The sequence below is a fragment of the Balaenoptera musculus genome, chromosome 1 (genome assembly GCF_009873245.2).
Source record: "Balaenoptera musculus isolate JJ_BM4_2016_0621 chromosome 1, mBalMus1.pri.v3, whole genome shotgun sequence".
Taxonomy (NCBI): domain Eukaryota; kingdom Metazoa; phylum Chordata; class Mammalia; order Artiodactyla; family Balaenopteridae; genus Balaenoptera; species Balaenoptera musculus.
The window spans coordinates 30,007,158-30,031,064 of NC_045785.1; the positions used below are offsets into that span (position 1 = coordinate 30,007,158).

Here is a 23,907-nt window from a genome sequence, read left to right on the forward strand (position 1 = left end):
TACAGAATAAACAAACAGAGACACAATCTAGTTAAATTATTGAACTTCAAAGGTGAATAAATAACTCTTCAGGCATTCGGAGAGATAAAACAAGTCACCTCCAACTGCTCACAGCAACTTCAATGCCAAAAAAAATGGAGAGGTAGCTAAAAAAGAAAAATCTGAGGGAAAGAATGTAAGCATAAGAATATTATACCCAGCCAAATTATCATTCAACTATAAAGGCAATCAGCTGACATTCTCTAACATGAGAAAACTCGGGGAGTATAGTACCTCTGAATCCTTCCTGAAAAAAATACTCTGTTGAAATTCAAGAACACAAGAAGGAATCAAAATACAGAGTATGGAGATGGCAACTTTGAAAAAGCCCCATGGTGAGCACCAAATTCATATAAATATTGAACAATAATGTAAATGGTCCATAATATCTACTTTATAAATCTGGACAAAGAAAAAATAGTAAAACAATTAAAATCAAGGGGTGAGGGAAGAGGTTGAGAGAAAGTGTGAGGTGCTAATTACCTTATCTAAAATGTGATAAGATTTCTGTCCACAAAATTTTAAAAACAGGATTATGTAAGTAAGATCTACATAATGGCTCCCATCTTTTAAAGATTTCCATATATTTTTTAATCTAAAAGGCACTTTAGGAACTCGTATATCTCAGAGTAAGGAAATATTTATCTGAAGCTTAGCATGTCTTCAGTTTCCCTTCAGTTTTTTTTACTGTTGAATTAAAATAAAATTAATTTTAATTTTTTATTTTATAATAATATGTACAATATAATCCCATTTCTATAAAATTATTTCTATCAATCCATTTTTTCTGTCTCTCATATGCAGAGAGAGATAGTTGGAATAGTATCTAAAGTATTAACACTACTTATTTCTGGCTAATAGGATTTGGGATGATTAGTTGCTCTTTTTAAAAAATACTTTTCTATAGTGCTTCAACTTTTAAATGAGGGTATATTATTTTTATGAAATGACAAAGTTACTATTTTAAAATAATAATAAATTCACACAGGTACATTTTAAATAATAATTGACCGATTTTTTTTGCAACTTGAAAAAAGAGAAAAGGAACCCTCTGGTGAAAAAGCACAATCAATCAAGCAAATTTAAAAGGTTTCTAAAGCCTCCTTCAAGGTCAGTTTAAAAATCACCTTGGGTGCTTGCTCCGGCAGCACATATGCTGAAATTGGAACAATACAGAGAAAATTAGCATGGCCCCTGTGCAAGATGACACACAAATTCATGCAGCGTTCCATACTTTTGGTGCAGTTGCTGTGGAAGACAGTATGGTAGTTCCTCAAAAAAAATAAAATAAAATAGAATTACCATATGATCCAGCAATTCCACTTCTGAGTACATAAACAAAAGAATTCAAAGCAAAGTCTCGAAGAGATAGTTGTACATCCCTGTCTATAACAGCATTATTCACAATAGACAAAGGTGGAAGAAACCCAAGTGTACACTGATGGATGAATGGATAAACACAATATGGTATATACATATGATGGAATGTTATTCAGACTTAAAAAGGAGCTCAGTAAAAAGGAAGGAAATCTTTTCACATGCTACAACATGGATGAAAGTTGAAGACATGCTAAGTGAAATAAGCCAGTTTCAAAAGGACAAATAATGCATAATTTCACTCATATGAGGTACCTGGAGTAGTCAAATCATAGACGCAGAAAGTAGAATGGTGGTTATTAGGGGCTGGGAAGACAGAGGGATTGAGATTTATTGTTTAATTGGGTATAGATTTTCAGTTAGGGAAGATGAAAAATTTCTGGAGATGGAGGATTATGATGGTTGCACAACAATGTGAATGTACTTAATGCCATGAAATGTACACTTAAAAGAAGGCTAAAATGGTAAATTTTATGTTATGTATATCACATTTTTGTTAAGATCACCCTGAAAGGAAAAGCCCACATAGTTGGGGAGAGGGAGAGAAGATGAGGGACTGTAGATATGACTGAAGGTTTTGTGTCAAAAGAGGCAGCCAAGCTAGAAAAAATGCCCTTATAGACTGAACTGTAAAATAATACATTTTATTTTTTTAATATTTTATTTATTTATTTATTTATTTATTTATTTGGTTGCGCAGGTCCTTAGCTGCGGCAGGTGGGCTTCTTAGTTGTGGCTCACGAGCTCCTTAGTTGTGGCATGTGAACTCTTAGTTGCGGCATGCATGTGGGATCTAGTTCCCTGACCAGGGATGGAACCCAGGCCTGCTGCATTGGGAGTGCAGAGTCTTATCCACTGCACCACCAGGGAAGTCCCAAATAATGCATTTTAATGTGTTCAAAAAGGCATGTTTGAGCAGCCAGTCAGGAGACCAAGGTGAAGTGGGTTCTTTAACTTACAGTCATGTGACTGAACAGATGTTGATGTTTAGGGCATTTTATTGGTCTTTGTTCACAACGTTTATAACGATGATGCCTATAAGATGTTCAATGCAACTTTCCTGACGTGAAATAACTGGTTAAGAAAATTTTAACAAGATAATATGAGCTTCTGAGCAAACCACGGTATCGGCTGGAGAAAGTGAACAGATGGAGGTAAAATTCTGCACAGTTGCAGAAGTGGCAGGAGCGGGCTCAGACACATCCTGAATGAGGCAGAACCATTGCCTCAATTATGGTAATGCTTCCCCTCAAAGGGTCTGCCTCTTGATGCCCTTAGTGTTCTCAGTGGGGAAGCAAAATGGGTAAATTTTGTAATAAGGAGTGGTTTGAATACTTACCTTGTGGAGAGTGCCTTGAAAAGTTTGTCCTAACTCACTAACATACGCCAGTTTTGCAAGGAGAGCTGATGGCCAGTGTTTCTGAGACATCAAAACCTAGTGTGTGCATGCCTCAACTACTGAGCCCACGCAGCACAACTACTGAAGCCCGCATGCTCTAGGGCCCGCATGCCGTAACTACTGAGCCCACATGCTACAACTACTGAAGCCCACATGCCTGGAGCCCATGATCTGCAACAAGAGAGGCCACTGCATTGAGAAGCCCTCTCACTGCAACAAAGAGTAGCCCCCGCTCACCGCAACTAGAGAAAGCCTGCACACAGTAATGAAGACCCAATGCAGCCAAAAAAAAAAAAACCTAGTGTGAAAACATCAATGAGTTGAATGAATTTGTTTTTCCCCCTTCATGATAAAGTGACTCGCAAAACCAGCTTATTGAGCAAGTTTCTTTTTTCAAGGTTGAACCTACTCAATCAAAATCTGTAAGGCCAAACTATGGAGGTACTCTATGAATAATCACACCAAGGCCTGGAATTAATTATGCGGATGCTCAGAACTTCAGGCAAACTGGCTCTCCAAGTTGCTGACATAGCTTTAGGGCAAAGTAATCAAAATGCCCCAACATCTGCAAAAAAGCTTGATCTGATTTTTTCTTCCTTTCTTCGGTCATTGTCTTAGTAAGTGAGATTGGACTTCTGCTTCCAGAAAGATGGTGTAGACATACTTTTCCCTATTCCTCCTGCTAAGTATAGCTGAAACCCTGGACATTATATGCAAAACAAACATAAGACTCTGAAAGGTGGAGAGAAGACGACAAGATGGCTAGGGACTTCAGGACCCAAGGAATGACTCAGATGAGCTCCTTGGATTTTCTTTTCACCTCATATAACCCACTGGGTGTTGGAGAAGCTGGTAGCCTGGGAACGTCAATGGGTGAAGATAAAAGAAGCCTTGAGAAAAGTCTGCTCTCTTTAGACAAAGGATCAAGAAAGGTCAGCCTAGCAGGACAGAAAACTTCTAGAGAATAACTGTTCTACTCCAACCAAACATCAAAGAAAAAGTTTAGCCCCATTCCCATGCCCACCAGCAAAGGATGAGTGGGGAGCCTAGACTTTCATCCTCATCAGGTGATAATGAGGGGTTCAACCCTCTCCTATCCCCCTCTGGGTGGTGTCAGAAAAGGTCAAGTGGAGAACTAGGACCTTCACCCCCACTAAGTGGTAATGAGGCTTCTCTATGCTGTGTCAGTGGAGATAACATGGGCAGCCTGGACTTCTGCCCCCACCCAGATGTATCAAGGTGCTCCTCCACCTTCCTGCAGAGTTGGTGTCAGAGGCCTAGTGAAGAGTCAAAACTTTCACCACCATCCAGAATTAATGAGGCCCCTCTACCACCACCATGACCATCACCACCACCACCACCACCATCACCACCACCACCACATCATGTTAGTGGAGGCCACATGGGGAGCAGAAACGAGACACTTCTACCTCTTCCAGCTGAGGTGGTATCAGTAAAGACCTTGTGGGGAGCCTGAACTCCCACCCCCACACCATGGTAACAAGTAGTCCTTCCCCCACTATGATGTCAATGGACGTTGAATGGGGAGCCTGAACTTTCATCCCCACTTGACCATAACAATATAGTACTCTCTTTCCTCCACTAGAGCTGTGTCAGATGAAGCCAGCCAAAATAGATGATTGAAATAAGATCCAGACTCTCATAACAACATACCCAAAATGTCCAGGTTTCAATTAAAAAATCACTCATCATACCAAGAACCAGGAAAATTTCAACTTGAATGAGAAAGATAATCAACAGATGCCAACACTGAGATAACAGATGTTAGAATCATCTGACAAGGATCTTATAGCAGCCATCATCATAACAATGTTTCAACAAACAATTACAAATGCATTTGAAACAAATTTTGTAAAAAAACAAAAAAACTCAGCAAGTAAATAGAACACATAAAGAAGAACAAAAAAGAAATTTTAGAACTGAAAAATACAATAACTAAAATTTTTAAATTCAGTGGATTGGCACAATAATGGAATTGAGAGAACAGAGGAAAGAGCCGGTGAACTTGCAAAACAATAGAAATTACCAGATCTGAACAACAGAGAAAATAGACCAAAAATAAATAAATAAAAAAGGGACATAAGCTCAGGGTACTGTGGAACTTTAGTAAAAGATCTAACTTTCATGTTATCAGAGTCCTAGAAGGAGAGGGAAAAGTAGGTGGGCTGAAAAAAAATATTCAAAGAAACTATGACTGAAATTTCCTGAATTAGGCAAAAGACACAAACGTACAAATTTAAGCAGCTGTAACCTCAAACAGGAAAAACCCAAAGAAATCCACACCAAGATGCATTATAGTCAAATTTCTGTAAACTAAAGATAAAAAAAAAAAAATCTTGAAACAGAGAAAAGAAAAACCTTATCTATAGGGGGAAAAAAATTTGAATGACAGTGATTTCTCATCAGAAACCATGGAGGCCAGAAGAAAATGGCACAATTTTTCATAGTGCTGAAAGAAAAGAGCTATCACACTAGCAACCTACATCCAGCAAAAATATCCTTCAGAAATGAAGAAGATATCAAGATATTATCAGATGAAAGAAAACTAAGAAAATCTGTAGTCAACAGATATACCCTTAAAAAATGACTTGGAGATTAGACAATAAGGAAATACAGAGATGAAACAATAAAATAATGTATCTTGGAACATCAGGGGAAAAAAGAACAATGAAAAGAGTAAAAATATGACATTCTTTTTCTTGAATTTTCTAAGTTACATTTGATGGTGAAGTGAAAGTCGTACAGTGCGAATCACCAAATGTAGAGAAAATTTTTAAGACAATTATATTATATATGGGGGAGAGTGGAGGGATACAAAGAGAATTATCACTCTCTATGCATCACTCAAACTGACAAATGTTGACACCAGGGGACTGTGATAAGTTATATATACATAATGTGATACCTAGAGCCACCACTTAAAAAAAATTATACAAAGATACACACTCAAAATAGCATAGATGATTCAAAATTAATTCTTAAAAATGTTCAAGTAACACACAGGAGGGCAGGAAAAAGAAAACAAGGAAACAAAAAAACAAGAGAAAACGAACAGAAAACAAAAATAAATAAATAAAATGGCAAACTTAAGCCCTAACATATTAATAATTATATTAACTATAAATTATCTAAATATACCAAGTAAAAGATGGAGATTAGCAGGATGGGTTAAAAAAAATGATCCAACTGTATGATATCTATAGGAAATTCACTTCAAAAATAACAGTATAGGCGGGTTGAAAGTGAAAGGATGGAAAAAGATATATCATGCAAACTTTAATCGAAAGAAAGTAGAAATGGCTATATCAATAACAGATAAAGTATACTCAGAGCAAAGCAAATTATGAGAGACAGAGATAGACATTATATAATGATAAAAGGGTCAATCCACCAAGAAGACATAGTAATCCTAAATGTGCATGCACTAAAGAAAAGAGTTGCAAAATATGTGGAGTACTACATAAAAGGAATTGTATACCACGATCAAGTGAAGTTTATTCCAGGGATGCAAGATTTGTTCAATATTTGAAAATCAGTCAATGTAATTCACCATATTAACAGGCTAAAAAATGAATACAATAGTCTTTTCAACAAATGATGTTGGAACAATTGGATATTCACAGGCAAAAAAATAAACCTTGACCTAAACTGAGCACCTTACATAAAAAATTAAATCACATGTATCATAGACTTAAAACATGAAACTATAAAAACTTTTAGATGAAAACATAGGAGAAAATCTTCTGGATCTGGGGGTCAGTGAAGAGTTCTTAGACACGACGCAAAAGCATGATCAGTCAAAGAAAAAAGTTAATAAATTGGACTTCATCAAGATTATAAAATTTGCCTTAAAAAGAAAATGTTAAGAGGAAAAAACGGTAAGCCACAGACCCAGAGAAAATATTTGCAAACAACATATCTGTATGTCAAAGCCTTTCCCAACATCCTTACCAGATAGTAACTTATAAGTTTGGAATATTACTGTTTTCTCAGCATGCATTAAAAAATATTCCTAAACTTCAAATATGAATAAACTAAGGGGGAAAAAAACGTGTCCACACAAAACATGTACACAGTTGTTCATAGTCAAAAACTGGAAACAACCGAAATGTCCTATAATCAGAGAATGATTAAACAAAATGGTACGTCTATACCCTGAAATATTATGCTAAAAAGGAATAAATTATTGATACATGCAACAACTTGGATGGATCTCAAGGACATTATCTAAGTGAAAAGAGCCAATCTCAAAAGTCTCATACTGGAAGATTCCATTTATATAATGTTATTGCAATTACAAAATTATAAAGAAGGAGGATAGGTCAGTGATTGCCAGAGGGTAGAGACGGTCACAAGCAGGGCATGATTATAAAGGGGTAGCATGATGGAGATCTTCGTGGTGATGGAATAGTTCTGTATCTTGATTGTGGTAATGGTTACACAAAGCTACCCATGTGATAAAAATTACACTGAACTATATACACACTCTCTATCAATGTCAATATCCTGGTTTTGATATTTACATAAGGTGTAAACAATGGGGGAAACTGGGTGAAGGGTTCACTAGACCTCTCTCTACCATCCTTGCAACTTCCTGCGAATCTTAACTATTCAAAATAAAAAGGGTTTTTAACATAAATAATACTGATAGTGGATCTGAGACCTTTTCAGACTGCTGTAAGAGTCTAGTAAATTGACCTCTTTGCAAGGTACACCCGTGGACATTTCCATGCATGGCAACCTGAAAATCCTGCCCATGCCACTTCTTTGGCAAAATTCTAGGCATCTTTCTTCAGTAGTTATGCCAACATAGCTCATAAAGCAATAAAAAACATAAACTGTTGCCATTTGTGTCCCTGTGTCTAAGCAAGCCTGAGTGCACATTGTGAGACCAAGGCAGAGAAAATAAATCGCCTGGATCCTTAAATTGATGGAGAGTGTCGATTCATTATCTGTGACATCTATTGGTGGCATCACAAATACAGTACCACTAATACAATTGCAATCTGCTGCCTATATTCTTAAATTGAAAGAAATGCTAAATTTCTGCTCCAGGTTATGTAAAATAAGTATTTTTTTCCCGACCAAGTTCACAGGGTCCCTGAATTCTTTCCCCAAGTTAAGAATACCTGAGTATTCTTTCAACTGCCTTCCCACAAGTTTTGATTTGTTCCTATTTTTCATTCCTGTTCAATTCAAAATATTTTTCTATTTCCATTGTGATTTCCTCTTTGACCTGAGGGTTATGTAGAAGAATATTGCTTTGCATCTCCTTCAAACCCACCGTATATCCCTTGCAAATGTGCTTTAGAGGTGAAGTTCTGTAGAGCTTGGAGATAATAGAAGCTCCCTTGGCAAAGCTGACTCAAAAGTGCGCTGGAAGGTTGTCTGAGCTACCGCAGCTAGGACGAAGTGTTTAATGTGCACATTTTATTGCTTTAAAATTTATCATTTTTTAAAAAAAGCAGTAATACAAGCTCAAGCTTCAAATATGCAGTGGCTGCTTGGCAGGAAACCTGGGGCTTGAGCAAAGATTGTCAGGCCAGGATAGGGTGCCCACGTTTGGTCTGCCCTTTGTGCTGCTACCTGGCTGGCCTCTGTCCTTCTGCTTTCCTTCAAGGTGAGGGGAGCCCCTGAAGGACACCAGGAACACGGCTGGAATCTGCTAGCTGAGCAGGATCTGTGGCAAGCCCTAATCAAGCTGCCCTATAACCACTAAAATCAAAGAGACACCTGGGGAGGTGGGAGAAGCGTGGGGAATCGGGCAGAGAAGACAGGTGTGGATGCCAAAACAGTCTGCAAGGGTTCGGGCACTGACTGTGAACACACCAGTTTGAGAGGGTTTCTCCCCAGTTTGGAAATTCAGGGTGTACTAGTCAGGCTTCAGCTGGGTTATGCAAGATAGATAATGGTTGGAAATTAAATTCAATGGGATTTATTTCCATTACTGAACTCACTGTGGGACAGTGAGTACGTACCACAACTTTCCAGTCCTCGGTTTCCCTACGTGTGCAGAGAGGAGGCTAAAACAGCTACGACGTCCGTGATGCAAACTGCTGAGTAAGTGACGTAGCCACTTGGAGCCTCGGTTCATTCAGACACACATGCTAGGTGATGATGCCTGTCTATGCCCAGGATTGTTGTTACGATGACCAGGTGATAGTGGGCATGGGAAACTGTGATACTGGGAATCACAGAGATGTGACATGTTTTCCAAGCCACCCCAGCCTGAGAGGTAAGAATAAGCTCACAGTAATAGTGATAAGTTGGCACTTCTTGGCTCTGCCCTCCACCCACTCTAGGAGAATTCCACACCCACACCCACACACACCCCACCTTAAATCCTCCCAAAACCCCCAGGACCTCCCAGGAGCATCTCGTGTAGAGTCATACCACTGTGTGGCCTCTGCTACATTATGACTCATTGAAATGATGCCCCCTTTTACTGCCAGCCCCACACATGACAGAGGTGCCATCTACACCCTCTCAGGGCATTGGCACTACCCTGTGGGCATCCGCTATCTGCTCTGAGGATGCCAATATCCAGGGCATCGCTGCTGCATGTAGCAAGGAGTGCAGACTCCCTTGCCAGGGTGCAAAATTTAGGGCTGTGCTCGCTCTCAGGGTCATGCAGGGGCCAACCATGCACTTTCACAAGACCCACTGTGAAGGCCTCCTTAAATTTTACTTCCTAGGTGTCTTGCTTGTGCCACTCTAGTCCCAGTTCTGCCCGTCACAGCCAAAAATGTTGGCCCACGTGATCAGTACCCTGAATGCTCGGCATTTTGCAGCAATCATGGACGCAATGGTGACTCTCAGGAACCTGACGTCAGTGACTGACTGTAAGAAGTAAGCCCCAATAGCACAGAGAACTATATTCAATGTTCTGTGATAAACCATAATGGAAAAGAATATTTTTTTAAAAGAATGTATATATATATATATAACTGAATCACTTTGCTGTACGGCAGAAATTAACACAACGTTGTGAATCAACTATACTTCAATAAATAAAAAAAAAAAAGAAAATTAAAAGAAGTAAGCCCTGGAAGCCACTTTTGTAATGATGCCGCGCCCCCAACCCTAGCTGACTGGGGCAGGGGAGACACCTGATCAAGTAAAACCGGTCAGATCTCTCTCCCAGGAACTTGGAATGAGGATTGTCAAATGCCAGTTGGTTTCTGCAGGTGGCTGGAACTATGCACATAAACCCGGGGTCTGGGAGGTGTCCTACTACACTCTGGGTATGAGGAAGCACAGCAAGGTGATGTACAGAGAGATGAGAAAGGAACAGAAGTGAGAAGTGGAGGAGCTCCTGATTCTTGGTCCTCTGGGCCCAACTGCATTCCTATCTTTGGCTTCCGGGAGACACCCCGTGGCTTTACAACATAGTTTCCACCCAGGCCAGCCCACGGGGGCTTCTGTTACTTGCAGCCTAAGAAAGTAGAGAAATGGAGTATTTCTCTCTCTCTTTCTTAGTTCAGCCTCCTGGCCCCAGAACTCGAGCCAGGCCCAGGGGCTGTGCTGAGAGCTACTCTAAGAGAAGATGTCCCCGAGCTCAGATCTCCCCGCACAGTCGGCCCATGGCCTCAAACTGATTTTACTGTCCTCTCCTTCTTTTAAATTTATTTATTTATTTTTTATTTTTGGTTGCGTTGGGTCTTCGTTGCTGCATGCGGGCTTCTCATTGCGGTGGCTTCTCTTGTTGCAGAGCACGGGCTCCAGATCGCGGGCTCAGTACCTGTGACGCACGGGCTCAGTTGCTCCGTGGCATGTGGGATCTTCCCGGCCCAGGGGTCGAACTCATGTCACCTGTATTGGCAGGCGGATCCTTAACCACTACGCCACCGGGGAAGCCCTTCTCCTTCTTTTAAGGTGAGTTTTTCCAGGAGGCTCTTGAACGTTTGTGTAGGTAGATCCCCAATCCTCTTTCTTTCTTTCTTTCTACTTGCAGTCCCAAATGGGTCTGAATCCCAGGGTAGGGACCACAGCTTAGGCGCTAGCTGGGGCCTGGCCACTGTGCTCCCAGGTTCAAGTGCATTCTCACCCATTAGGATTCTAGGCAGAGTCCCGAATGCCTTTCCCCTTGATGAAATTACCCACTTATACAGCTGCCTGTCTGCCCGCTGGCATGCTGCTGGAATTCCAACAGGCCTGCAACCTGCTCTGAGGGGCCCGGCAGGCGAGACACCAGGCACCAACCATTCACTTAGACTAAGGGAAGCCCAAGCCCAGGCTCCTCCCACCCAGGCTGGGTGAGAAACAAAGAGGGAGGACAGAAGGGGGCAGGGAGAAGTGGCTTTTGCCTTCCCCAGTACCTGGTCTGCCCCTAACTCCCTCACACAAAACACCCCACCCCCTGCAGGTCAGCAGCCCTTTCCCGTGTGGGGCTGGAGAGATGGTGAGAGTAACTGTTACCCAAGTATTTCAATTCTCTATGGCAACTAACAAACCATCCCCTTAACTTAGGGACCCAAGACATCAGCCATTTTGTCAGGGTTGATGCTGAGGGTTAACTGGACTCAGCTGGGTGGTTCTTCTGCTTGTGTAATGCGCTCATCTGGGGGTTAGGCTGGGCAGGGACACGCAAGCTGGGTCATTCACATCTCGTGCTCAATGGCAGTGGATGGAAGGCTGGGGTTCTTGTCCCTTTCTGTGAAGTCTCTGGTCTTCTCCTCCACGTGGTCTTTTTCACATGGTCTCTCTGGCATGGTTACCAGCTCAGGACTCCAAAAAGCACAAAAGGAGAAACTTCAAGACTTCCTAAGGCTTAGGTCAAGACAAGGCACAGCACTCCTTCGCTGCATTCTCTTTGTTAATTGAGTCACAGGCCAGCCCAGACTCCAGGTGGGAGGGGATATGCAAGGGCACGAGTACAAAGAAGTTTATTAGGCATCATCTCTGGAGACTAGCTGCCCCTCCAAGAAGAAACCCACGATTTGACCTTGGAAGTTTACAAGCCATCTAAAGAGACAAAGACTTGCACAAATACTCAAATGTGGATGCCCTGTCATCACATGTACCTGCTCAGTGGGGACACTTAAATGCTGAGATACTCACTTTCACACACAGAAGAGCATTCACAAACATGCTTGCCTTCACACTAATAGGGCCATGCACACACGTACACACACATCCCGACATCCCATGTTCTATACATCTCTATCCAACCTCTCACTTGTGGGCCTTCAGTTAAGACAGGGGTGATACTGTATATACTCACATTTGCAGCTGAAGGAGAAAACACATTCTGTAACAGACTCAAGATTCAGTTGGGTTGGATGGCTAACAAGATAAACTCCAGTCGGGATAGGTATAGAATGGTCATATAAGTTATCTGCAAATAGGTCACATTTAAGAGTAAAAAAAACACTAAAACACTCTCTAGGGTTGCCGGGACATGTCACCCTAGAGAGGTATAAAGTCCTGGATGTGGATTTAAAATATCAATTTCACAAGCACAGGAGAGGCTAATGTAAGAGCACCCACAACTGTGACATCCATTCAGGTACACGTTCCGATCAGGAGGCTATTTTAGAAATGTCCCATCTACTCTGCCAACCATCAAAACATATGAATATCTGAGAAAACCTGTACATAGGGGTCCTTGTCAGCAAACACAACCTCGAACTCTCTGCTGCCCTTTCTTTATCAAAAACTTTGCTGAGAGAAATGATATTCATGGTGGACTTCCTGAAAGACAAATTGCCCATCCATTCTTTTAGCTAATCTAAATTCTACCCTTGGGTAAAATTCAGTGTAGTCCATCAGAAAGCCAGGCACGTAACTTAGACTACTTACTCCAGCCTGCCTCTCCTACCCTCCCTCGCTCCTACCCCTGAATCACTTTTTAAATTGTACTTTGGTGCTAGAGCTTTGGAATTATCGCTTTAGTTTGCTTTGGAGCACTATAAGAAATAGCTATATGTAACCTTCTACTGCACTGAATGTGGGCATAGGACCTGGAAATGGTCCATCACTATATCTTACTTATGAAGACCGATGGAGAAATTTTCAGATGTCAGTATCAGAAAAAGTTGGGATTCGGGAATTCCCCGGCAGTCCAGTGGTTAGGACTCCACACATTCACTGCCAAGGGACCGGCAGTGCAGCCCACCCCCCCAAAAAAAGTTGAGATTCTCCTAAGCAACTGGTTTATTTAAAACTTATGGGCATTGTAAAATTCTTAACAGTTTACATTGTAAACATTTTAACAGTTTGGCTTCCCCTTTTTGCCTTGGCTGTTGGAAAACTCAGAGTGAAATTTAGGGCCCACCTCTAGCAGCTATACAGAACCACATGATGTATATTTCTGCGTATTTCATGGTATCTATGTCACCTTGCCCCAGCTGTCATGAGCATTATATTCGATGCCCCAGTATTTATTCCAGCCCATGTGATTAGTAAAAGCCAGCCATGAAAATTCTATTTCCCTTGTGCATGATTTGTTCAGGAGTGGTCAAGGGACCTCTTTCCAGCTAATAAGAAGTAGTGAGGGAAAGTATGCTTGGGGGATCTGGGAAGAGTTTCCACTCTCAAGAAGAGGTGATCTTTCTTCTTCCTTTGGGCATTATGATGTCTGGGTATGATCCCCAGAAGTGCTACCAGTCTGAAGATTAAAAAAAAAGAAGAAGATAACAGAACAGAGACAGAAGGAATGTAGGTCCCTGGGTCACCCTCTCTGGACTTCCCGTTACATAAGGTAATAAACGGGGTCATTGTTTAACACTTACAGCCAAAATCAGCCTAAATGACACACCCTGGCTTTGTTCTTTACTCACCTCATTTCACCCTTGAGCTTGGTCTCTCAGCTCATTTTCTATCATTCTACATTGTAAGTATTTTTGCAGGTCACTGCAAAAGACCTGGATGTCCCATAGTAAACAAATTGTCTCCTCCAGGGCAGAGGGACAGAGAGGAAATGTGTAAAAAGAAACAAATTAATTTCCAATAGTGAAAGGTGTTGTGGAGACGAGCAGGATCAAGGGAGAAGGATGAGGTAATGCAGTTCCTTTAGACGGAATAGTCGGGGAAGGACTTTTTGAGGAAGATGTTTGATCTGAAACGTGAAAGGAAAGAAGGAGGCAGCTATGAGATTCTCTGGAGAAGGAACATTCTAGGTGATGGGACAGCAAGTGCAAAGGCCCTCATGTGGAACTAGTTTGAAAAGTTGGAATAGTGTTTGTCAAATGAGGAGACAAAACCTATTGGTGGGTTGCAAAATTGACTGAGTGGGTCAAAATGGGTATTTTTCAAATGAAATAAAATGGAACAGAATAGACTAAAAATACCAGAGTGCATTGAACCTAGTAAGGATTAATATGTTGTTTAGTTACACTTTGTTTCAGGTGTATAGAGAAGGATGGTTCACTGGATAGAATATAAAATGAATTTCTTACTGTGAATTGTAGTTTTAAAAAAGAAACAGAAACCCACTGTGCGGGAAGAACAGAAGAAAAACCAGTGGCTGGGACACAGCGAGCTAAGGAGAGAATCATGACGCTGAGGCTTCTGCAAGAGAAAAAGATCCAGCCCAAAATGAGAGACCTGAGCATCGGGAGGAAAGGCAGGTGATACTGGGATCATGGAAACCAGAGAAGAGAGGCTCCAAGAGGAGGAGTGGAGTGATGGCAAGAAATGGCCATGGGGTCATTTAATGAGCTTGACCAAAGTGATTGCCATGGAGTGACGGGGCCAGAGCCTGAGTGGAGAGGGTTAAAGAGAGTATGAGACGTGAAGAACTGAAGTCAGCAACTGAAGAAACTCTTTTGAGAAATTTTGCCACACAAAAGAGCAAAATAAATGGGGTGGTGGATGAAAGAGGCATGGTGCCACTTGAGAGGGAGTAAGTAATCCCCCACCTGGCTTGGTCCTATTCAGGTCCCCTTCAGATCACGTTCCTTTCAGTTCTAGCCCCACATCCCAAGGGACATTGAGAAATTGAGGAGAATCCTCCAGCATCTCTTTCCTCCAAACCATGTGATCTCCTCAAAGATGTAGGATGGGTGAGTTTTACGATGGAATAGGAAGAAAGGTAATGTTGGAAGAGTGAGCCACTTTTGCTTTAGAGCCACATGAGAGCCCAGGACCAAGACACAGACCAGGTGACCTTGGACAAGTCACACGACACCTCTAAGAGTTAAGCCTTTTCAGTATTAATGGCACAGTCAGACCCATGTTGCAAGAAGAAGTAACGCACAGACAGGGTTTCACAGTGTGTGAAGCAGTCACTAGGCACACCTTTGTCCCTGACTGTATTACTGCTGGGGCAATGGACATAAGGGGCAAGTATATGGCACAAAAGACACCCCAGAGGCAAGAGGATGAATGAGCAGGCAGCAAAACCAATGTGCATACCCCCGCAATGGACAAAGCCCTCTCTCCTTAACCAGACAAAGTGGGTAGCTCAAAGTCAGGATCTTCTCTTGGGTGTGCATCCACACCAACTGAAGAATAAAGCTCAGCTCCTTAGCTTGGCGTCCAAGCTCTTCCCAGGCTGGGCCACAGCCTGGCACAATGGTATCATGACAAAGAACACAGCTTTGAGTCATCACCAACAGGTCTTCCCAGCTTTGTAAATTCTGAGTCCCAGAATCCCCATCAGTACAGCAGAGGATAATAAATCTCGGGGTCGGGGTGGAGGTGAGGATTAAATAAGATAACTAGGGTAAGACATTTGTCACAGTGTCAGGTACACAGTACGTGCTTAATAAATATGTTGTTGTCATGAATGTTTTTGCCACTCCTCCTAAACCAGCCTTCTCACCCTCACCCAAGTCTGCCAGAGCTCTTGGAAATGCTGGCCCTTTGTTCCTGCTCTGTCCTCCCTCCTGGGGTTTCCCTTCTCCCACTTTCCTGCTCAGCAAATCCTACTCATGCTTTTAGGCCCAGTTCTAATGTCACCTCCTCCGAGAAGTCTTCCATGATTCCCTGGGCAAAATGAATCTGTCAGTATGATGCTCTCAGAGTACTTGGTTTATATCTCCATTATAAGGCTTTTGACATTGTGTTATAAGTAATTTTTTACATGTCATCCTCCCCCTCCCCAACTAGATACCTCGAGGGTAAGAACTGTACCTTATTTATCTCTGTATCCTCAATGCCTTGTGCAAAAGAAGATGCATAGTGAATGAATCAATGAAACAGTGCATGGATATGGACAGATGGACAGACGGATGGATGGATGGGTAGATGAACAGTGAGCAATCTTCCTGTCCGCGTCAGCCACACCCTCAACGTTATCCTCAAACGTCCCAGGCTGGCCCAGGACCCGGTGATCACACAGCTCACCTGGACTGAAGAAAAACTGTGGGCTCAGAAACCCGGGAAGCAGAATTTGAAGCATCCCTCAGAGCCAGAGAAAACCACTCAGGAAGAGCCAGGCTCGGCACAAACCTGCAAGGAGCCTCAATGGGAGAAAATGATTTAATTATCAGAGTGTCACCAAACAAATAATACGCCTCATTTTGGGGTTCTTAATGCTGATAGTAATTAACATGACGAAGATTTTTCTCCTCTCTTCTGTTTATATTTAGTTTAGCCATTCACAATAGAGCTAAAATTATTTCAACTAATTTTAGGGGCTCTCTCTACATTGCCCCTGCATTTCTTCCCCAGCGCTGCTGCCCAAATGCAGTCTTTAACTTCAGAGACAGCCAAATGCAGGACAAATTGGAATCAATGCTGCCTTTGTCTTCGCTAATAAGTGGCTGCCACGCAGAGGAGTGCGGAACCACTAATTGGCTGATCTCAACAGGGAAGACACAATGGTGGCGAGAATGCTGGGGGATTAATTATAGGGCCGCCTCCTGCGAGCCCCAGCTTCCGCTGCTCCTAGCTTGCGGTGCCACAAGGGTGGGCTTCTCCACCCATCTTTAGAAACAGCAAGTTTTCCAGCTGGAACTCTCTGGCACTGGAGGTTCAGACCAAACACCCAGCACGCACAAAGGTCAAGGGAGAGAAAGGGGTATAGTGAGCAGGTGGCCACCCACGAAGGAGAAGACCAGAGGGTATGTGTCGGGCGGGGTGGGGGTGGGAACGAGGGGCACTTCTGGGGGGTAGGGAAGATGTGTGTGCTAGTTCATGAGGGAGGCATGAATCCCCCTTCCACGTGAGGAAGTGGAGGCCCAGAGAGGTGCGGGGCGTGCCCCAGGTATGATAGGTTAGCTCTCAAAGGAGGCACAGTGCCCCCAGCGAAGCAGCCAAGCTAAGAGTCAAGACTCCTCTGAGCCTGGATTTGAACTCAGCTTTGCCTGTTTGCAAAGCCCATGCTCTTTGCACCACTCTGGAAGTCTTTCCTCCATCATTGGTCTGTGGCCTCTGTGACCTCATTTCATTGTCTTTGGGGTAAAAGAATTACCTCCTAAATGTCGCTGTTGGACTTGAAGATATGGGAAGGGGGAAGGGTAAGCTGTGACAAAGTGAGAGAGTGGCACGGACATATATACACTACCAAACGTAAAATAGATAGCTAGTGGGAAGCAACCGCATAGCACAGGGAGATCAGCTCTGTGCTTTGTGACCACCTAGAGGGGTGGGATAGGGAGGGTGGGAGGGAGAGAGATGCAAGAGGAAAGAGATATGGGAACATACATATATGTATAACTGATTCACTTTGTTATAAAGCAGAAACTAACACACCATTGTAAAGCAATTATACTCCCAAAAAAAAAAAAAAAATCTAAAGACATCCACTGAGTGGAGGAGCCCATGCATCATGCATCTGTTAGCCCAGACTTGCTGCTTAAATTAGGCACCTGAAGGGGAGAGCAGGTTCCTGAGGGAATGAGACACAGGAGTTTTGATATGGGGAAGCGGGCCCAGAGGGAACTCTGGGGTCACCTTGGGAAGGGGGTGGGGAAGCTCCAAAGGGTGGGATCTGGACAGAAAACACCAAGGGGATTGCACCAAAGGCAAACTGGTCCAAATCCAACAGTTCAAAACCAAGTTTGGTGTTCTCGTCCCAAAAGCCACTCTCCCTCCCAATTCTACATCTCTGTTGCTTCACCAGGAAACCTGAGATGGGTCCCTGACTCCTTCCTCTCCTCGACCCTGCCTGATCTTTCTATTCTACCTCCAAAGCCTGCCCTTGCCTCTCCATCCTTTCCGTCTTCTTAAGCTTGACTTGACATTTGCCCTGGGTCAAAGTAAAATTGTGCCGGGCACTTGATGAAAATGGCAAGACAGATTTTATTTGGGCAACTGCAGTAGGAGAGAAAAACTTCAGTACAGCTCAACCCCAAATACAGCAGGGGCAACTGGGGATTTATAGCCAGCAGGTAGGGTGAGAGGGTCAATGGATAGAAAATTACCAAGAGGAACTTGGTTACATAGCAAAGCTGGGGGGATTCTTGCTAAGGTGACTTGGCAGAATTCTTGCTCCCTGGGCCTAGCAGACCAAAGATGGTAAACCAAGGACTAAGCCAGTGGAGAAGAGGGTTCAGAGGAGCCTGACTAAAGCTGGTCAAGTCCTTATCACTTATCTCTGAGCCCTCTTCCCCCAGGCTCACTCCTCCAGCCCATCCTCCTCCATACACAGTCAAAATTGTCTCCAAACTCAGTCTGATCCCATCTCTTTCCCACTTTACAGCCTCCACTGGCCTCCCATCGTCCTCAGGATAACATACAAACTCCTAATGTGATGGGCCACATAAGGCCGGTCAATCATAAACAGAGTCCCTCCCAGAAAACCTGACCCAAAAGGAAAGAGGACTCCTTGGTGGTCATTCCTGATTCCACTTGGGTCCTGGGCCTGGAAGGGGTTAAACACATCAGAACAAAACCTCCCCTAGCTGGGACGTCACTATGTTACAGCAGAGCTCTTTCGAGTTTCTAAACTCTTCCTTGTGTTTTATCTCCTTGGTTTTCATAATCTCCCTAAGTGAAGAGTGGCAGAGTTTTCTTACCATTTCACAGATGAGGAATCAGGATCAGGGCTGTTAATTGACTTGCCCAGATCACATAGCTAAGAAATGGGTTCAGCCAGCATCCAAACCCAGTCTTTCGGGCAACGTGATGTTGTAATTGCCCCTTTCCCCCACTTGATGATAAGCTTCGGGAGGAAAGGTCCCGTGTTTGTTTGGTTTACCCTTTTGTCCCCATGCTTAGCAGTGCCTGGTATATAGAAACCCTGCATAGAAAAGGCAATGACATCACTACTATCTGTTGAGGGCTTACTTTGTACTGGTCTTGTGCTGAGTGTGTTGAAAGGTCATTCTTTGCCTAACACTATTATTAATCCCATTTTACAGATGAAAAAACTGAGGCGCTCAAGCACTTAAAAAACTCACTCAAAGCTGCACAGTTAATAAAGTGATGGAGCAGGGATTTTCACCTAGGTCTTCTTGGCTGCCAAGCCCATGGTTTTCATCTGTACTCTGTATTGACGGCTTAATAACTGCCATGTAAATAAATGAAGGACTTGGGTTCTTGAGTTCTTTCTAGCATGTTGTGCTTTCATCTGAGCACCTCACCTTCTCACTTTTCCCCCACCTGACCTCTGGGCTCAGATGAATGTAGACACTTTGCAGGCAAAAAAAAAAAGATTTCCCAAATATTAATGCTTATAGCCAACGTCCTTTGGTAAAGATAATTTCAATGTTTTAAGATATTAATGTTCGGGACTTCCCTGGTGGCGCAGTGGTTAAGAATCTGCCTGCCAATGCAGGAGACACGGGTTTGAGCCCTGGCCTGGGAAGATCCTACATGCCGCGGAGCAACTAAGCCCGTGTGCCACAACTACTGAGCCTGTGCTCTAGAGCCCGTGAGCCACAACTACTGAGTCCGTGTGCTGCAACTACTGAAGCCCGTGCGCCTAGAGCCCATGCTCCTCAAGCCCCCGCTTGCCGCAACTAGAGAAAGCCTGCGCACAGCAACGAAGACCCAACACAGCCAATAAATAAATAAATAAATTTATTTATTTTAAAAAAAAAAAGATATTAATGTTCTTTTGACTGGTCTCCTTTCTAACCACTTCTGAGTAAACACATCTATCTAGGTCTGATTGATTCTTGCAATTGGGCTATATTAACCTAAACTAGGACATTCTGAGTCACATACTGAAGAGGAGAAATGGTTCGGGGTATGTATATGTGAGTGTGTGTTAATATTTTTTTTAAGTTTCCTTTTGTGCTCAACTCCAGAGAAATATTTGAAATTCAAATAATGAGGTATTCATAGTCAGTTGGCTTTCCTTATGCCCAGGGTAAAAATCAAATAAAATGCTAGACCTTTTTTTCCTGCCATTATATGGTGCTGACTTTCCTTTCTCATTATGTTTACCTCCAAAATTTGAATGAGAGTAAAATTTAAAAGGAATTACCACAATTCTTCAGTACATTTGCAAATCAATTAAGAGGAGTCAAATTATGCTCCTGCTTTTTGCAGGGAGCCAGTCTTCCCCAGCTCCCAGGAACGCTGCAGCCCACAGCTGCCTGGCAAACAAAGAACAGCTGTCAAGTCTAGAAGCAGGTTTGACATTTCAGCGCTCACCTCCAGCGGCCAATGCCACCACCACCCCCTCCCCCACTGAATCAACCCCTCACTGGGCAGCTCCGCTTACCTGCCAGGAGCTGGGTCTCCCACAGGGTGTTAATGGTGCCAAAAAGCACACACTGTCTTTGGAGTCAGAGACCTGGCTGTGCAGTCCCCATTCTGCTGCCTCCTGGCTGTGTGACCTTGACAAATCACTTCACCTCTCTGAGCCTCACTTTCTTGGGCTGCAAAGTGGAAACAATAATGCCTCTCCAGGGGCTTCCCTGGTGGCGCAGTGGTTGGGAATCTGCCTACCAATGCAGGGGACACGGGTTCGAGCCCTGGTCTGGGAAGATCCCACATGCCGCGGAGCAACTGGGCCCGTGAGCCACATCTACTGAGCCTGCGCGTCTGGAACCTGTTCTCCGCAACAAGAGAGGCCGCGATAGTGAGAGGTCCGCGCACCGCGATGAAGAGTGGCCCCCGCTTGCCGCAACTAGAGAAAGCCCTCACACAGAAACGAAGACCCAACACAGCCAAAAATAAATAAATAAATAAATAATTTTTTAAAAAATAAAAATAAAAATAATGCCTCTCCCAAGGTTGCCCTGAGAACGTGATCTAGAGAGATATGCCTCCCACCTGCCTGGCGCACACTGGACCAGTGGGGTTTACCTTCCTTTGTCGGAGCTCAGAGGGAAGGGGGAAGGTGAGATCATCTATTTATTGATTACCCCAGGCCCCTGATGTGGTTTTTGTCTCAGGCGCCCAGGTCTTACAGGCGAGGAGGTTCCAGCAAGACCTAGAAGTTAGGATACTACCTCCTCCAAGAAGCCCTGCCAGATTGCACCTATATCATCTCCTCTCTCTCTCTTTTTTTTTTTTAATATGAACCATTTTTAAAGTCTTTATTGAACTTGTTACAATATTGCTTCTGTTTTATGTTTTAGTTTTTCGGCCGCGAGGCATGAGGGATCTTAGCTCCCAGAGCAGGGATACAACCCGCACCCCCCTGCATTGGAAGGCGAAGTCTTAAACACTGGACCACCAGGGAAGTCCCATTTCCTCTCTTCTTAATTCCCGCTGAATTACAGGAATCTTACTCTCTGCTTTGTATTTCGTACCATATGCCTACGTCTTCCCTCTCCACAATGAAGCAATTCTGCTAGGGCAGGGACAAAAATATGATGCCTCTTTTAGCCTACCAGAATTTGTTATGGTTTCAGTCAACTTTCTGGCCAGCAGGGCTTTACTCGTGCTGCCCCTTCCATATGAAGCATCCCTGACTCCACTTTAAAATGGATTAGCATATATGCCTGGACCAGCTATGGGTTCGCCCCTGCAGATTCAGGTGTGGAGAAAATGTCCCACGTTCTGTTTTTCTTTGACTCAGTCTAAACTCAGCCCCGAGCTGAAGCTCAGGGGCTGACCTGGGGATCTGCCCATCTCTGGACAAGCAGAAGCAATTTATTCCTGAGGACCCAATGTGCCTCCTGCAAGGATACTTGAACTCAGTCTACCCTGTCCCCATCCCCCCGCCCCCCAACCGCCGCCGGCAAGGCTGCCATTCCTGGAGGAGGAGGGAGGCCCCAGAGTAGTGGGGTTTGGACTCTGTGACTTGGAGAGGGAGGTGGCTCCCAGGAAGAGACTAGAACCCACGCATGCTTGTGTGCAGGAGAGCACGGATGGGGTAAGCCTGACGAATGAAGGTATGGGATGGGGCGGCAGAGCCCTAAGGAGAAGGCAACAACTTAAGCCCAAGCGCTAGAGCAGGGCCTGGCTGACCACGTCCAGGGTCCGGGCCCTGAGGAGAGGCCAGCTTGGGAGGGAAAAAAAGGTTAGAGCACAAAGGACGGGATGCTGCAGGCCACGGGGCTGGCCCCTCCCTTCTCTGTACTTCAGCTTCCCATTCAATGAGATGATTTTGTATAGGTGACCTCCAGGCATCCTTGTAACTCTAACATTCCTGGATCCAAGAGGGTGGGTACAGCATAAATGAAGGTGTGACTAGTAGGAGCAAGACACTTCCCATTCTCCACCCAAGCAGCGAGGTGACCTTGAAAGCATCTTCATGCCCTCACACTCCCAAGGGCTGGGTGCAAAGCATGGTCCAACTGCTTTGTTGCTACTGAGAACACGTGTGCTAGATACTGTGCCAAGGGCTTTGCAAGTATCCCTTGTCAATGGAGGTGGGCAGTTAAGCTCTGATGGGCCCAGAAATGCCCAGGCATGGCCCCTCTTCTCTTCACAGAGGCTCCGGGCTGATGGGAAGGAAAACAGGTGAAAGACAGGACTGGCCCACCAGGCCCTCTTCTCTGAGTATATGGCAGTCCTTCCTTCACCGGGGCCCAGGTGAAGGGAGGCTCCTGCCCGCCAGCCTCCTGCCCTAGTGTGTTGGGAGCCTGGTCCCCGGGCCCCAGCAAAGGCGGGCCCAGGTCCACAGGGACGCCCCGGCCAGGTGTGCAGTGCTGTGCTAAGCAGCCTGCCAGCCCCAACAGATGGCAGAGCGGAATCGCCATCCATCACAGCCGTAAGTGGCCAACTCCCCTCCCAGAGCCCCAGACAAATGGCTCCGCTCCTCCCTCCCTCCCCCGTTCCCTCCATCCACCACCCCTGCCAGGCAACGGGGTGGAGCCATTTACTCAGCGAGTCCCGCGTGCAGAATGTGGGGCAGGCAGAGCTGAGCAGCACACGGAGACACATCCATCATCGCTGAGAGCCAGCAGTCCCCTCCACACGGCAGTGCAGAGGGTGCCAGCCGTGTGTGTGTGTGTGTGTGTGTGTGTTGTGTGCGCACGCCATCTGCCCAGCAGACCTCAGTGGGCCTCATCCTCACAAGGAAGGGCATGTTTTTGCCCCTCACCAATGGCCTGTCTGCCTGCCTCTGCCCCGGCTTAAGCCCCAGGGAGCAAGACGAGCAGACAACTTGAGGCTCTGGGATGGGCTGGACTTCAGCTTCTGTGTCCACTTGTCCACAGGTTAGGCCCTGTGGCGGGGTATGGGTCAGGCCAAGGGACTACCAAACAGCAAGTCATGTGCCAGGCCTCTTGGAGGGTCATATGGGCGAGAACATGGGTCAGATCACGAGTCACACCACTTAGGCTACAAGTCCCCAGTTGACATCCAGAAATTAAAGCCATTGAATGGATTAGGTGACTTGGAATCTCCATCCAAAGGCTCTGCCCTGAGGAGGAGGGAAGCGTGGATGGGAGGTGGTGCCGAATCCCACTTCTCAGCCCTGGAACCCTGGGCTAACGACTGAACCTTCCAAAACCTCAGTTAACAAACTGGACAAACTGAGTGATACCTACCCTGAGGGCTTTGTGTCCACCAGGCACTTAGCTGAGGGCCTGGGCAGGAGAAAGTACTCAGTACATGGCAGTGATGAGCCCCAGGGCACCAAGCGACTAGGGTGCTGGCTAAGCACCTGTGAGGCGGGGAGGGGAGCGGTCAGTGCAGCGGGCAAAAGGGGGGCTTTGGTACCCCCCCCCCAGTGAGGGGACAGGTAGGAGGCCATGTGGGGCAAGAAAGGGGCAGAGCAACAGACATGAGCAACTGAGCCATTGAAAGAACCTTCTAAAGACCCTTAGGCTGGCCCT

At 44.6% G+C, this 23,907-nt stretch overlaps 1 non-coding gene across 1 annotated transcript; it reads left to right on the plus strand.

Moving 5' to 3' along the window:
- Positions 1-1,171: 1,171 nt before the first annotated feature.
- LOC118887036 lies at positions 1,172-1,277 on the plus strand. The gene has a single exon (XR_005017865.1). It is a non-coding gene; the product is annotated as a U6 spliceosomal RNA (small nuclear RNA).
- The last annotated feature ends 22,630 nt before the right edge of the window (positions 1,278-23,907 follow it).